This window comes from Thalassophryne amazonica, chromosome 9, assembly GCF_902500255.1.
Source record: "Thalassophryne amazonica chromosome 9, fThaAma1.1, whole genome shotgun sequence".
Lineage (NCBI taxonomy): Eukaryota > Metazoa > Chordata > Actinopteri > Batrachoidiformes > Batrachoididae > Thalassophryne > Thalassophryne amazonica.
Genome location: NC_047111.1, coordinates 91,038,317 through 91,052,961, shown reverse-complemented (window position 1 = coordinate 91,052,961; position 14,645 = coordinate 91,038,317). Strand labels below are relative to the sequence as shown.

General features: G+C 39.5%; 1 long non-coding RNA gene across 1 annotated transcript; it reads left to right on the top strand.

Annotated features, from left to right (window-relative positions):
• Positions 1-706: 706 nt before the first annotated feature.
• LOC117517655 lies at positions 707-3,179 on the top strand. Its single transcript, XR_004562784.1, has 2 exons — positions 707-2,206; positions 2,237-3,179. It is a non-coding gene; the product is annotated as an uncharacterized LOC117517655 (long non-coding RNA).
• The last annotated feature ends 11,466 nt before the right edge of the window (positions 3,180-14,645 follow it).

Genomic DNA, 14,645 nt, shown 5'->3' with positions numbered 1-14,645 from the left:
GTGGTAAACATACCACTGTCCCAGCTTTTTTGAAAAGTGTTGCAGGCATCCATTTCAAAATGAGTAAATATTTGCACAAAAATAATAAAGTTTATCAGTTTGAACATTAAATATCTTGTCTTTGTGGTGTATTCAACTGAATATAGGTAGAAGAGGATTTGCAAATCATTGTATTCTGTTTTTATTTATATTTTATACAACGTCTCAACTTCATTGGAATTCGGGTTGTAGTAGAATACCACACAAACACAGCTGCAAATGACCATGCACTATTAAAATGTTGGTAAAACAGAATTTCTCATACTTTAGGTTGTGTTTTTCTTAAAACAGTTCTTGAGGTCCTAGAACGTATACTGTGGTGTGAGTTATATACCAAAGAATAACACATAAATAGAATCCAGTTTTCATATAAGTTGTCATTAAAGATGAAATTATCACACATTTCATTTATTTATGAATATCTGTGAGATTTTCACACTTTTTAATGGCTTTATGATGCATTTAATCTGCCTAAAACATTTGCACAGTACTGTGTGTGTGTGTGTGTGTGTGTGTGTGTGTGTGTGTGTGTGTGTGTGTGTGTGTGTGTGTGTGTGTGTGTGTGTGTGTGTGTGTGTGTGTGTGTGTGTGTGTGTGTGTGTGTGTGTGTGTGTGTGTGTGTGTGTGTGTGTGTGTGTGTGTGTGTGTGTGTGTGTGATGTGTGACACACCTGTTGCCAAAATGTCACGGTGCTTTGATTTGTTACTTATTGATGATGAACTGAGTCATTGTTGGATTGAATCACGACCACGGTATTCACGAGTATCCTAGAGTAGGTTATGTATTAATGCTGATTATTTGAAGATAAATCCATGGTTTGAAGTGACAGCGACGCTCTGCAGCGACTCAGTGCTGAGATAAATCATTGTAGAATTGATTTGCGGAATTAGATTTACACCAGCTGGTTTTAGCCCATTGTCAAGTAGACTGAACCTGTGCAAGCACTGACACTCCAACAGCTGATAAGGAGTGTAAATTTCAATTAAACACAATTTAAGTTTTAGATGAGTTCGTCAGAGTATTTAATTCATTTCACCACATGGGATCTTTAAATTTAATACTGTCACATTAATAAATAACATCAGCCTCTCTGTTTGCTCCTCTCGAGGGCTGAAGCATTTGTCAAACTGCATTTGATATGTGCAGTAAGAGCAGCTTTGTTAGCGAGGCCAACAGCAAAAAGGACTTGGAAAACTAAGCAAAGACAAATTTCCATCCAAACACAACATGCATGTGTTGAACAAATCAAATCGTGTAGATATAAAGATTGATTGTAAAAGAACAAAAACTCATCACAATGCAGGAAAAATACAGTATTTGCCTAAAAATATTTTGAAAACAGGAAAGTAAATTTAAATAATCATTTAGTCAGGAATAATGTTCTTAGCATTACTGCATGTGTTTGACAAAATCAACCCATTTGCACATTTTAATGGAAAAACATGTCGGTCTCAGAGAAATAATTGTGTTAGGAATTCATCTTTTAAATGTACCAGTTCACGTGCACTTTAACTTCTGTTCTGCCGTGAGGGAAAAAAAGTGTTCCTTCTTTTAATTTGCAGCGTTGTCCCTTGAATTTGTCTGAATGTTTTATTAAGTAACTATAATTCAGACCAGCAAACTGCTACAAAAGGCTCATTAGGGACTGCAGTTGAGTCAAATTATTTTGGCATTTTGTCTGAAAAACAAACGGAACAACTACCAAATCTGTTTGAGTTTATTTTTTTAATCTTACAGGCTATAATTAGACCTTGAAATGACACATTCACAATGCAGAAGATTAAAACAAAAAACAGTCGTTTTATGATGCTGTAGCTTGGACTTTAAGGTAGCATGGCTCTGTTGCTGTAATTTCATAATATCTCAAACTGACAGCAGTTTACAGCTGATGAATGTTACACATCTTAGTAGACTAGCGTATCCATTTTTGGGGAGAGGGGAGGGGTCTTGGTTTAAGAAAATAAACAAAAAAGAAAAAAGTCAACCTGGAAGGTGTTGACATTTGTAGTGTACTACCGTATCCATTTAAACTTGAATCTCGAGGCAAGTGCTAGGCAATGGCCAACTCATTACCCCCCCCCCCCCAGTCTGTTCCTGTTGGGAGGGTGGGGGGAAATCCACCCTGAAACTGGCATCACATTTTTCTGTTGTCTTGGGTGTGAATCTGGTTTATGAATATGAACGATTTGTCTCCCAGAGCTGGGGAATCAGATGAGAAACATTCCGTGCTCTGCTCCATTTCCAATGAATTAGACTGACTTTGAAGGCTTATTGAATGTTCTTAAACATTTATACCCAAAAGAGGTTTGTTCCTAGAGGTGCTAACGGTTCCAAAGCAGAAGATATGTCCTTATCTCTGACAGAGAGAGAGAGAGAGATCCCCGAGTCCGAAAACATCACATAATTAGAGTCTAGATGGAGATCAGTTCATGCTCACAAGTTCAGACTGAACTCTGCAAGGTGACAGAAATATTACTGAACTGTTTCAGGGTGAATTCCCTCTTGAGTCCAAACCATTTCCATCTCACACAAGTCGTTACGAAATATATATAAATGTGGTTGCAGTGTATGTGTATAGATTTATATATATTTGTGGTTTTTACTCGGCCTTTGTTTGACCTTGTCTGCCGGACCGGAGAGCCCAGCAGCAGAAGCCGGGTTCATACGGTGAAACAGTCTTCACAAGCTTATATGTTCACCCCTGGCGTGTCGTCGAGCTCCATGCAGACAGCATGTCGTCAAGGGGAATCCAGACACGCGTTTCAGCCTGCGTGGATGGCAGTGTGAGGCCATAGCGACCCCTGTCTGCCATCTGCCCATTCCTAACACTTGCCCCTTTTTTTTATGTTAACCTACTTTTTATGGTGAGAGACAGACAGACTTGACTGACATCTGAAAGCATCTTTCAGGTTATCATATGGCTTGCTTAAGCCCTGTTGTAAAATATACAAAAAAAGTAATAATAATAATGGATGGGGGTCTCTCACATATCAAATGTGGAAAGTCTAATTTTATATTTGTATTTTCAAATACTACTATTGACAAAAAAATGTCTGTGAAAGGTTTCCATCCTCTACTGTGGTCCAGAAATTGATGTGTCTGTCTGGAAAATAAATAAAATAAACTGAATTGTTATATTACTTGTTTTTGCTGTTTTTTGTTGTCTTTTTTTTTTTTTTTACTACCTTCACCACAGTGCTCGTGCTTTCAATCACATCATTTTTTTCAGGATCACTTCAAAACGGTCAAACTGATTTTCATGAAATTTGATGACATTGGGGGGGTGTATGTATGAGATTGATTTGGGCTTTCAGTGTCACACAAACAGTCTGTGAATGCCACTAAAAGCATAAGATACTTTCACACTGATCAAAAACAAAAAAAAACGAGTGGCACTTGGAGAGTGCATACTTCAACCAACAAACCTAATCTCACCTGTTCTTAAGCCCCGGTCACATGGCACTAACAAAGGACACCGAAGCCAAAACAAAACAAGAAATTTGGACTAACGTTGACCTTTGGAGACATTGTTTAACTGTCGTCCAGCTTCGTTCATGTAGCTGGTGCTTCATCAGAATTTTCAAACTCTTGAAAAATGTGACGAATCCTGACGACAACCTCAATTCTTCCGTATTCCGTTTTGCTTTCTGTCTTGACGGTTCCTCATCATTTGCGTAGTTCCCGTCCCGTCAGCATTGCGTTTGGTTGTCGTCCAACTTAGTCCATCCTCACAAGTCCGAAGTCTTGTACGAACATTGACGATATCTGAACGGATCAATAACTAAAGCTCAGACGAGCTGAACGTGACTCGTACATGTGTGGAACAAAAAGCAACATTTTCATACAGAAATAGCGGCAAAGATGTTTTATCAACTACTTTAACTATTTACGGGTGATTCTTTAACTACGGGCACTATTGGCCTTGTAAATGTAATTTCCACCACACCATTGCCTTACAATATAAAGCACCTTGGGGCAACTGTTTGTTGTGATTTGGCGCTATATACATGTGCTCTGATGTCACTGTTTATCTCCATAGAAACTACCCAAACAATCTTTCATACAAACTGTTTAGGGACATTACAGTGTTGTGGTGGAAATTACGGCAAAAGTGTGGGACAACTACATTTTGTTTAAAAAAATCACAACAGTTGTATGACATTGAATACCCCAATTATGTTTTGATTATTTTACTGATATTTTATTCAGAGATATTTTAAAACATTAGAAAAAACGTTTTTTTACCATTCATTTTATCATTGAAGATCAAAGTCTGGGTGTGGGACAAGCACAAAACGGCAATATTTGCATATAATGATGCTGAAAAAAGGTGAAAAAGTCATCATAGACTACTAGAACAAATTTCTTAACACACTTTCATTGTAAAGATAACTATAAAAGTGTGAAATTTCCCCTTTTTTCTGTATTTCATACAATATGATCAAAGGACATAATAAGTGCCCGTAGTCTAAGAATCACCCTTACACACACTCCAGCCATTTGTGGCTGTGCACACACTCACGTTCCAAGTGTCTCAGTCACAGACAGCTGGAACGTGTGTGCACACACATTGTTGTGAAGACATATCTGTTGTTAAGACAACCAGATCTCACGCCTGCAGGTGCTGTGGAGAGTGCAGGGAGGCTGCAGAAATGATCACAGGCTGGTGCTCGGTCTGATACCCACTGTCATCTCAAGTCATCATGAATGTTTTGTTTTGATTTTGTTCAAAAGCATCAAGGTCATTGTTCGCTTCATTTTTATTTTGTTAGTTTCGGCTTCATTTTGTTCTTTTATGCACTCTGGACTCGCAGGCTTCTCGGTGATGGGAGAAGTGCAGGCTCGTTCGTCCAGTTTTTCTCAAGGATTTGTGACTTTGTGACTTTTTTCCTTCGTTCAGCTATCACCATGTGCTATGTGACCGGGCGCTTAGATCGTAGCATTGTACCTATGCCTATTTTTATTTTTTTTTTACCTTCACCAAGGAGGTTACAGTTTCACTGCTGTTTGACTGTTAACAGGATTACACAAAAACTACTCAACTGAATTTCTTGAAAGTTGGTGGAAAAGCGGGATGTGAGCCAAGGAGGAAGCTGTACACTTTTGGAGCAGATCTAGGATTTTTTTTTTTTTTTTTTTTTTTTTTTTTTTTTGCCCTCTTTCTTTAACATTGGCAGATTATTGGCTCTAATTGTCTCTAAAAAGTTAATGGTTTCTTCGCAGAGTTTCAAGAAAATCAGTTTAGTATTTTTTGTGTAATCCTGCTAACAGTCAGCCATACAAACTGCTTTGAAAAAATTACCTCCTTAGTGAAGGCACTAGAAAAGTGAGAGAAGAACCACGTTATTACTTCATCTTTTGTCCAGAATCTGATGCCCAACTCCTTTAGTCTGGTGAAACAAATCTGACTAAATGTTGGAATGACAAAAGGAAAAAAATCATAATTTTATCATGTACGATGCACACAGTGTGATTTTGGCAGAGATATGCCTTCGCTGCACTTTTTTCTCCACTGATGTCATAATTTGTTCAGGTTTTTTTTAAACACTGTTGGCAGGTTTGCTCAAAAACAGACAGGAACACTTCAGAAAACCATTGTCAGTTAACACAGTTCGTCGCTACATCTACAAGTGCAAGTTAAAACTCTACCATGCAAAGTGAAAGCCATACATCAACAACATCCAGAAACACCACCGCCTTCTCTGGGCCTGAGCTCATTTGAAATGGACAGACACAAAGTGGAAAAGTGTGCTGTGGTCTGATGAGTCCACATTTCAAATTGTTTTTGGAAATCATGGACGTCGTGTCCTCCAGACAAAAGAGGAAAGAGACCATCCAGATTGTTACCAGCGCAAAGTTCAGAAGCCAGCATCTGTGATGGTATGGGGGTGTGTTAGTGCCCTTGGCATGGGCAATTTACATATCTGTGATGGCACCATCAATGGTGAAAGGTACATCCAGGTTTTGGAGCAACACATGCTGCCATCCAATCAATGTCTTTTTCAGGGACATCCCTGCTTATTTCAGCAAGACAATGCCACGCCACATTCTGCACGTGTTACAACAGCGTGGCTTCGTAGTAAAAGAATGTGAGTACTAGACTGGCCTGCCTGCAGTACAGACCTGTCGACCATTGAAAATGTGTGGCACGTTATGAAGCACAAAATACTACAACGGAGACGCCGAACTGTTGAACAACTGAAGTCATACATCAAGCAAGAATGGGAAAGAATTCCACCTACAAAGCTTCAACAGTTAGTGTCCTCAGTTCCCAAACGCTTATTAAGTGTTGTTAGAAGAAAAGGTGATGTAATACAGTGATAAACATGCCACTGTCCCAGCTTTTTTAAAACGTGTTGCAGGCATCCATTTCGAAATCAGCAAATATTTGCACAAAAACAAAAGTTTATCAGTTTGAACATTAAATATCTTGTCTTTGTGGTGTATGCAGGATTTGCAAATCATTGTATTCTGTTTTTTACATTTTACACAATGTCCCAACTTCATTGGAATTAAGGTTGTAAAATACAATAGATCAAAAGGGCTTTTCAATGTCAAATCAAATCGCCGCTAAATCTGCAATACGGACAAATGTGGATCACTGAGAGTGCCAGTTTACACCTCATTGTCACAAATGAGAGTGACCGAGGCATGTTTGATTGAGATATAATGTAAAATGTACATCAAATGGGCTTTTCAATATTAAATTCAAATGTCCACAAAATTCACAATCCAGATCAGATCCGGATCAAACTTTGTCAGGTGATGGTGAGTGCCAGTCTGCACCTCACCTTCAAATATGAGAGTGATTGAGGCACATTTGATTAAGATATGATGTAAAATATACATTAAAAGGGGTTTTCAATGTAAAATTTAAATGGCCACAAAATCTGTGATCGGGATCAGATCCAGATCAAACTTTGTCAGTCGGGAAATTTGATCTTTTTTGATAGAGTTATGAATTTTTGAAAATTCATTCAATGTTAAAGATAGGGAGTTTTTCTATGACCTTGAAAATTGAATAAGTTCTTGCTTATCAGGATATGAATCTTTGTGGGCTCCTGTTCAAAAACAGACAAACAGGTGCAAAAACCTTATTATTAAACCTAATTATGAAAACCCTTGATGAAAAGGCTGGGTGTATCCCTTAAATCATAACTGTCACATTTTGGTTTCTATATTCATATTCAAGAACTTATAGGACTTTGAATCATATTTAATAATCATATTCTGTGTGATTAGTGTGGTATGCAGAGGACTAATAGGTATTACTAAAGGGTATTTAGTGAAAATGGGTCCAATAAATTTCCATTAGCAGCGTTGTAAAATATACTGTGTATTCAGCTCTGAAATTTTTTAATTCTGGTGGATACAGGTGAGGATTTGTGAACCCCACATTTTGAGGCATGTTAGTATTTTTGAACATGCAATATGACAAAAACAAAATACAGACAGGCCAACACTGAGTATGGTGAAAAAACAGTGGCATCTAGTGGTGAGCCTGTAGAACTAACCACAGGATGCTGGTGACTGCTGTGCTTACTTTGAAAATGTGGATTAAAAAGCGATTTAGCACATAAATTTCATGGTAGATCCATTTGCCATGTCACAACCATAAAATTCAAAAATGAATTATATACTAACGGAACCTTTTTCATCATCTTTTCACATTTTATAGGCTTTGCAGTTTTGGCTCAGGTGCAACAGTTGGGTGCCCTTCCTCAGGCTCACGTTTCCTTATTCATACTCATACAGGTTTGAAACTGCAATCGGATCAATTTGAGGTTCAGTGTGTTGCTTGAGAACACGTAGACACAGTAGGAGTAACCAAGCATGAAAACAACCAACACTTGACTTGATTGGCAACCACCTCTTCTACCTGAGGCTCAGTTGCCACTTTGTTACTAAAACCAATTTTCAGATGCAGGAAACACATTTTTTTCAGTGTTTCCAAACAGAAGGTTCCTGGTTCAAAATCACCTGTGCATCAGTCTTGTTGTATATGTGGACTTACATCAGGTAGGACATCCCGGAAAAAACATATTCTAAATCAATAAACGGATCCAAAAGAAAGAAGAGTAGTTTTTGGCCATATGTGCTCTAACAAGTCCTATTCTAGCTTTTGTAATGTATGTGGTGAAGATCAGGAGATTGTTGTGTTGGCCTTTTACGTAAATCTGACAGTCGACATGTTTGTCCTAAAATTTATGGATTACACCATAATAACAAAACTACCCCTCACGTGAAGACACATTCATTCATGTTTCGGGTCTGCAGACAGGAAATAGTAGATGGGACTGTTTGTGGAGTATTACACAGTTTCTCTCACACACTCAGCATGTTGGCTTCAGGATCCTCTCTGGGTCAGTCATAAGTTAGCTGGGTCGTAAAATCTTTGAGCACAAAGATGCGTTTGTGGGTAACATGAAGAAAGGCATGCTGACGTGTAGTTCTCTGCTGCCCCTCAGTGGTGCATCTGACTATTTGAAATGGAGCTCTGGAAAGACAGCAGCCCTCCATCTGCGGCTTTCATCATCAGTAACATCACATCTTTTATCTCCAAAGCCAACCTTATTGTGACGGTTTGCTAAGCATCTCATTCACAGTGCTTCTTGACACTTGATTTCAGGCAGATGAGACTTAGGAACACTTGCTCAGGTCTGTTTCTGGCTCCCTATGGGGATGATAGCACCACTCTCATATGGCAGTTTCAAATTGGGTCATTGTTTTTAAAGTAATTAAGACCCCAAATCCTTCTACCAAGCTTAGCTGGGAATTGAACCCAAGTGCCGACAGCGGAAAGAACATGCGGTAACACTTTACTTGAAAGTATCCTCATAATAGTGGCATGATACTGTCACAACTGTTACATGACACAGTCATGAAGATGTCATAAACATTATGTCAATGTCATAAACATTTATGACTGCTGTCATTAAAGGCCCCTTCACACATAGTGCAAATTTGGTTGAAGTGCGCATGAAGCAGTAATCGTATGCAAAACATGTAAATTCGTTGCTGCCTTGAATGCCTCATACACCTGTTGCTGCAACTATTTGAGCACACCAGTGGCTGAAAGACAGAGAGTGTGATGTGTGAGCCCATCGAACCCACTCGCGGCAGGTGTCGACCAAATTCCAGATGACACGCATGAACATCTAACACTGCTCGCATGGCACTTAGAAAATGTGTGGCCATTCACACTATTAATACGACAACAGTCTGCAAACAATCACTGTTAGTTCCCCAAGAGTGTGGCTTTGCAAACAGATACAGTGACACGTTGGTGTGTGCGCTGAATTGGCTGCCCACAGGAGCAGCTGTAGAGATCGGTGGTTCTGCACGTCACGGCTGGACAACACGTACTGTGTTTGGATGGACATGGACTAACAACTGGCCACTGTGACGCACGTGTCTGCTCGCTGTCATCGCGTGGACATAAATAAAAACATATATCACTGTGGTGACAGGCTGCAGCGAGCGAGCGTGCACACAGCGCATAGATTGACAGGCTGCACCCAGCCCAGGTTGAGATGGACCGTCAGATCATGACACGCAGCGGGTGATCTGACAGTCATGTCACCCATGTGAGCTCTGTTCCCTGTGATACAGTGTCGGGCACTACACGCATGTCGGGCAGGACACGTGTGCGGGGCTGACTGGACACGCATCAGCAGATGTGGACATGATGAGATGAGCGCACTGCTCCATTCATGTCATTTCATGACTGTATGTCTGTGACCATGTGTCATCTACAGAGGAACAGACGGTTCATACTTGATAAGAGGGTTTGTTATGGTGTGTGGTGTTTTTTTTTTTAAATACGTTCATCTCATTGTTGATTTCAGGCAATTTCCCACACCACTTAGAGGTTAGTGATGGTAGTGCAGTGGTAAAGTTTTGGGCTGGCAATCAGTAAAGTGTAAGGTCAAATCCTGTGGGTGGCATGTATTTTTTGTTTGTTTGTTTTCCTCAGCAGCGGTGCGATGTGGTTCCACACGTACCAGCTGTTTTTTGTTTTTTATTTATTCCACAGCAGCAGCAAGATGTGATTCCACACGTACCAGTTGCTTGCACTGTGTTTGTGCAAGAGCATGCACAAAACCTTTGCAGCAGGATCGTACACACCTGCCCATCGGCGCAATGTTTTCATGGTTTACTAACTTGAACTGCTTCGTCGTAATTCGACCAAATGTGTGAAGGGGCCCTAAGTGACACTGGGGTTTTGTAATGACAAGTTGACATACAACCAAAGACCAAAAAGGCCAAAGACAACTTCTAGTCATGTCACTTTTATTAAAGTCAAGTTGTTATAATCAAGACAAACCGAAAAATGTCAACTTGTCATTATAAAAACCGAATGACACTTAATGACAGCAGTCATAAATGTTCATGACATTGACATAAAGTTTATGACACCTTCATGACTGTGTCATGTACCAGTTCTGACAGTGTCATGTCTCTATTATGATGATACCTCCAAGTAAAGTGTTACCAAACATGCAAACCCCACAGAGAAAAGAACAGGGCTTTAGAGGAATCAAATGCATGGAAATCTTGATGTGTGGCAAGTGCTCTAACCACTGAATCACTATGCTGCCCATGAAATAAACAAAAGCTTTATTGAAAAGCTAAGTGAATATAAAGCTAACAGAGTATAAAGCTAAATTCAGACACGAACTGAAAAGCTACACCTAAAGCTGAGCACTGAATGTTAACTGAAAATAAAGCTAACCACATCAAAATCTCACCGCTAATTGAAGGTAAAATGAATTTAATATCAGACTACCTGAATCTAGAACTAACATAAACCTAAATGGAGGCGCTAACCTTACATAAATCAAGCTGAAGCAACTGAATACCAAGCTAACACAGGATAAAGTAAGGAGCTAAGTGAATATAAATGTAGCTCATTGTAAATTAATTGAACACAAGACTAACTGATGAATATAAGAGAAATACTAGTTGACTGAATCTGCAGTCACTGAATAAACACAAGCACTAAGTGAATACAAAGCTAACAGAATATAAAGCTTTAATTCAAAAGGTAAATGAATATAAAACTAACCAGCACAAACTGAATACAAAGCTAATAAAATATAAAGCAAGAGCTTTAACTTGGTGATTTGCATCTTCCAATATATATATATATATATATATATATATATATATATATATATATATATATATATATGAAGAAGAATGTTGGTTAAATGCCCACCTGGAAAAAAGTGAAATTACTTGGAATACATTTAATGAATGAGAAAGGGACAAAAGATGGACACAATCAGGTGAGTTATTTGTGATATATTTTTATTTGTGATGAAATTAGACATTTTATTGAAATTGGCATTCCGATATACATGATATTGGTCATGCTTGTGCATCGGCCCACCCCATCGTCAGGCAGAATATCTTGTGGAGAGCCCTGGGCCCTCTGATGGGAAAATGGAGTGTGTATGTGTGTGTGTATATATATATATATATATAAAGACAATATGAAGAAAAAGTGAGAAGCTGTTTAAATATACAATGAACGTAATCTAACACCGACTATAAAGCTAACTGAATACGTATGACCACAAACTGAACTAAATATAAAGCAAACATTATAAAGATAACAGAATCTAAAATTAAATGAATTTTTAATCTAAAGGAATGTACACTAGCACAATCTAAAACTCGGAACTTTATACAACAATCTAGGCAGACTTGATTTCTATTTGACGAGCTGAATAATCACGCATTGAGTTGGTGTCTTCATCAAACACTAAGTCAGATGTGATTAATATTCCCCATCAGATTTCACATATTCCTTTAGGAAATGTTGAGTGTGATAGATTGGGTGTCACTTTGTAGTGAAATTCAGGGATCAGGATTTTTGATGTGGATGCCTGTCAGGTGAGACCAGCAGTCAGACGGCTTCATCACTCATTGAGACAAGTCGATCTATAATACTGGCTGAGATCAATACAGTTCTCTGCTCTGTTTTTCACTGCCAGTTCAGGTCACACTGCAGTATTGTTGTATTTTATGATTCTGTAATAATAATCAAGTTGATGTTATGGACTTCAGACCTGTAAAAATTCACTGTCTGGTCAATTTTTTTCATATGTAAGAGGCTCTTTTGGATTTTATTTTATTTGGTATCAAGCTTTGACTCAGTGAAATTTCTCAGCACCTTTGATTCATGTGGAGCTCAGATCTGAGGTAGGTGCAAGCAGTATAAACAAGTACAGTGCCTGATTGCATACAGTATTTTAACATTTTGAGGTAAATTGTATTCGACCCATGCAAATTTAAGTGACTTAAATTAAAAACTGGAATAAAGTACCCTGCATCTCACTGTTTTAACATCATTGGAAACGGTAAAATTAAAAAAAAAATTATTGCTTTGATTTCTGTTTCACTGCAGACAGCATGAACCCATAAGTGCTTCCTATTTCCACTGATCATCCTTGAGATGTTTTTTCTTCAAAATTCTACACACAATACCACATAATGACTATGAAAAAGTTTGATTGATATATATATATATTTATATATATAAAACGTATATAAGATATAAGTATTCACAGCCTTTGCCATGAAGCTGAAAATTGAGCTCAGGTGCATCCTGTTTCCACTGATCATCCTTAAAATGTTTCTACAGCTTAATTGGAGTCCACCTGGGGTAAAGTCATTTGATCGGATATGATTGGGAAAGGAACACACCTGTCTACATATAAGGTCCCACAGCTGATGGTGCATGTCAGAGGACAATCCAAGCATGAGCTGTGGACCTCTGAGACAAGATTGTCTCAAGGCACAAATCTGGGGAAGAGTACAGAAACATTTCTGCTGCTTTGAAGGTCCCAATGAGCACAGTGGCCTCCATCATCCGTAAGTGCAAGAAGTTCAGATCCATCAGGACTCTTCCTAGAGCTGGCCGCCCGTCTAAACTGAGCGATCAATGGTGAAGGGTCTTACTCAGGGAGGTGACCAAGGACCCGATGGTCACTCTGTCAGAGCTCCAGCATTCCTCTCTCTCGAGAGAAGAACCTTCCAGAAGGTCAACCATCTCTGTAGCAATCCACCAATCAGGCCTGTATGGTAGAGTGGCCAGATGCAGCCTGCCTGGAGTTTTCCAAAAGGTACCGGAAGGACTCTCAGACCACGAGAAACAAAATTCTCTGGTCTGATGAGACAAAGATTGAACTCTTTGGTGTGAATGCCAGGCATCATGTTTGGAGGAAACCAGGCACCATCCCTACAGTGAAGCATGGTGGTGGCAGCATCATGTTGTGGGGATGTTTTTCAGCAACAGGAACTGGGAGACTAGTCAGGATTGAAAGAAAAATGAATGAAGGAATGTACAGAGACATCCTGGATGAAAACCTGCTCCAGAATGCTCTTGACCTCAGACCGTGATGACATTTCATCTTCCAGCAGGACAATGGCCCTAAGCACACAACCAAGATATCAAAGGAGTGGCTTCAGGACAACTCTGAATGTCCTTGAGTTCAGGCCAGAGCCCACACCTGAATTTGATTGAACATCTCTGGAGAGATCTGAAAATGTCTGTGCACCGATGCTCCTCATCCAACCTGATGGAGCTTGAGAGGCGCTGCAAAGAGGAATGGACAAATCTGGCCAACTATAGATGCACCAAGCTTGTGACATCATATTCAAAAAGACTTGAGGCTGTAACTGCTGCCAAAGGTGCATCAACAAAGTATAGAGCAAAGGGTGTGCACGTCGTTTCTTAGTTTTTATTTTTAATTAACTTGCAAACATTTCAAAAACCTTTTTTTTTACATTGTCATTATGGGGTGTTGTGAGTAGAATTTTGAGGGAAAAATGTATTTACTCCATCTTGGAATAAGGCTGTAACATAGCAAAATGTGGGCAAAGTGAAGCTCAGTGAATATTTTCCAGATGCGCTGTAAATAACACCTTCCGATCTGTTATGGGTGTCTTGGTGGCTTAAGACCCATCAGGCCAGTGCTCATTCAAGGATTCCATAACCTAAATGTGATGAGAGTCTGTGACTTTTCCTAGATAGAATTCCAGTCTGTCACAGGTTACGTCCCTAAGGGTCCCTTCACACGTAGTTCGGATGTGGTTGAATTGCGCATGAAATGTACATGAAGCAGGAATCGTATGCAATATGTGTAAAAATCAATACCAGTCTCCAACACCTTGTACACTTGTTGCTACAACTATTTGCACACACCAGCTGCAGGTGTCAGCCAAATTCCAGCTGACACACATGAACATCTAACACAGCTCACTTGGCACTTAGAAAATGTGTGGCGATTCGCACTATTAGCACAACAACAGTCAGCAGACAATCACCTTCGAGCTGGATGTGAAATTTGTCTAAGTTCCCCCATGAGTGTGGCTTTGCAAAACAGCAACACACGTGAAATTCCAGAGTGTCGGCTCCCCCAGCACACACGTGTGAATCATGCGTGTGTTGTGCTCCCCTCCCCATCCATAAACGTGGCATGCCAGCGGTGGGTGCACTTGCATGAGCTGCTGATATGTGGATGTACAGATGGTGTGTTGGTGTGTGCGCTGGACTTACAGGGGTTGGGTCTGTGTCCACCAACAGCTGCAGATGT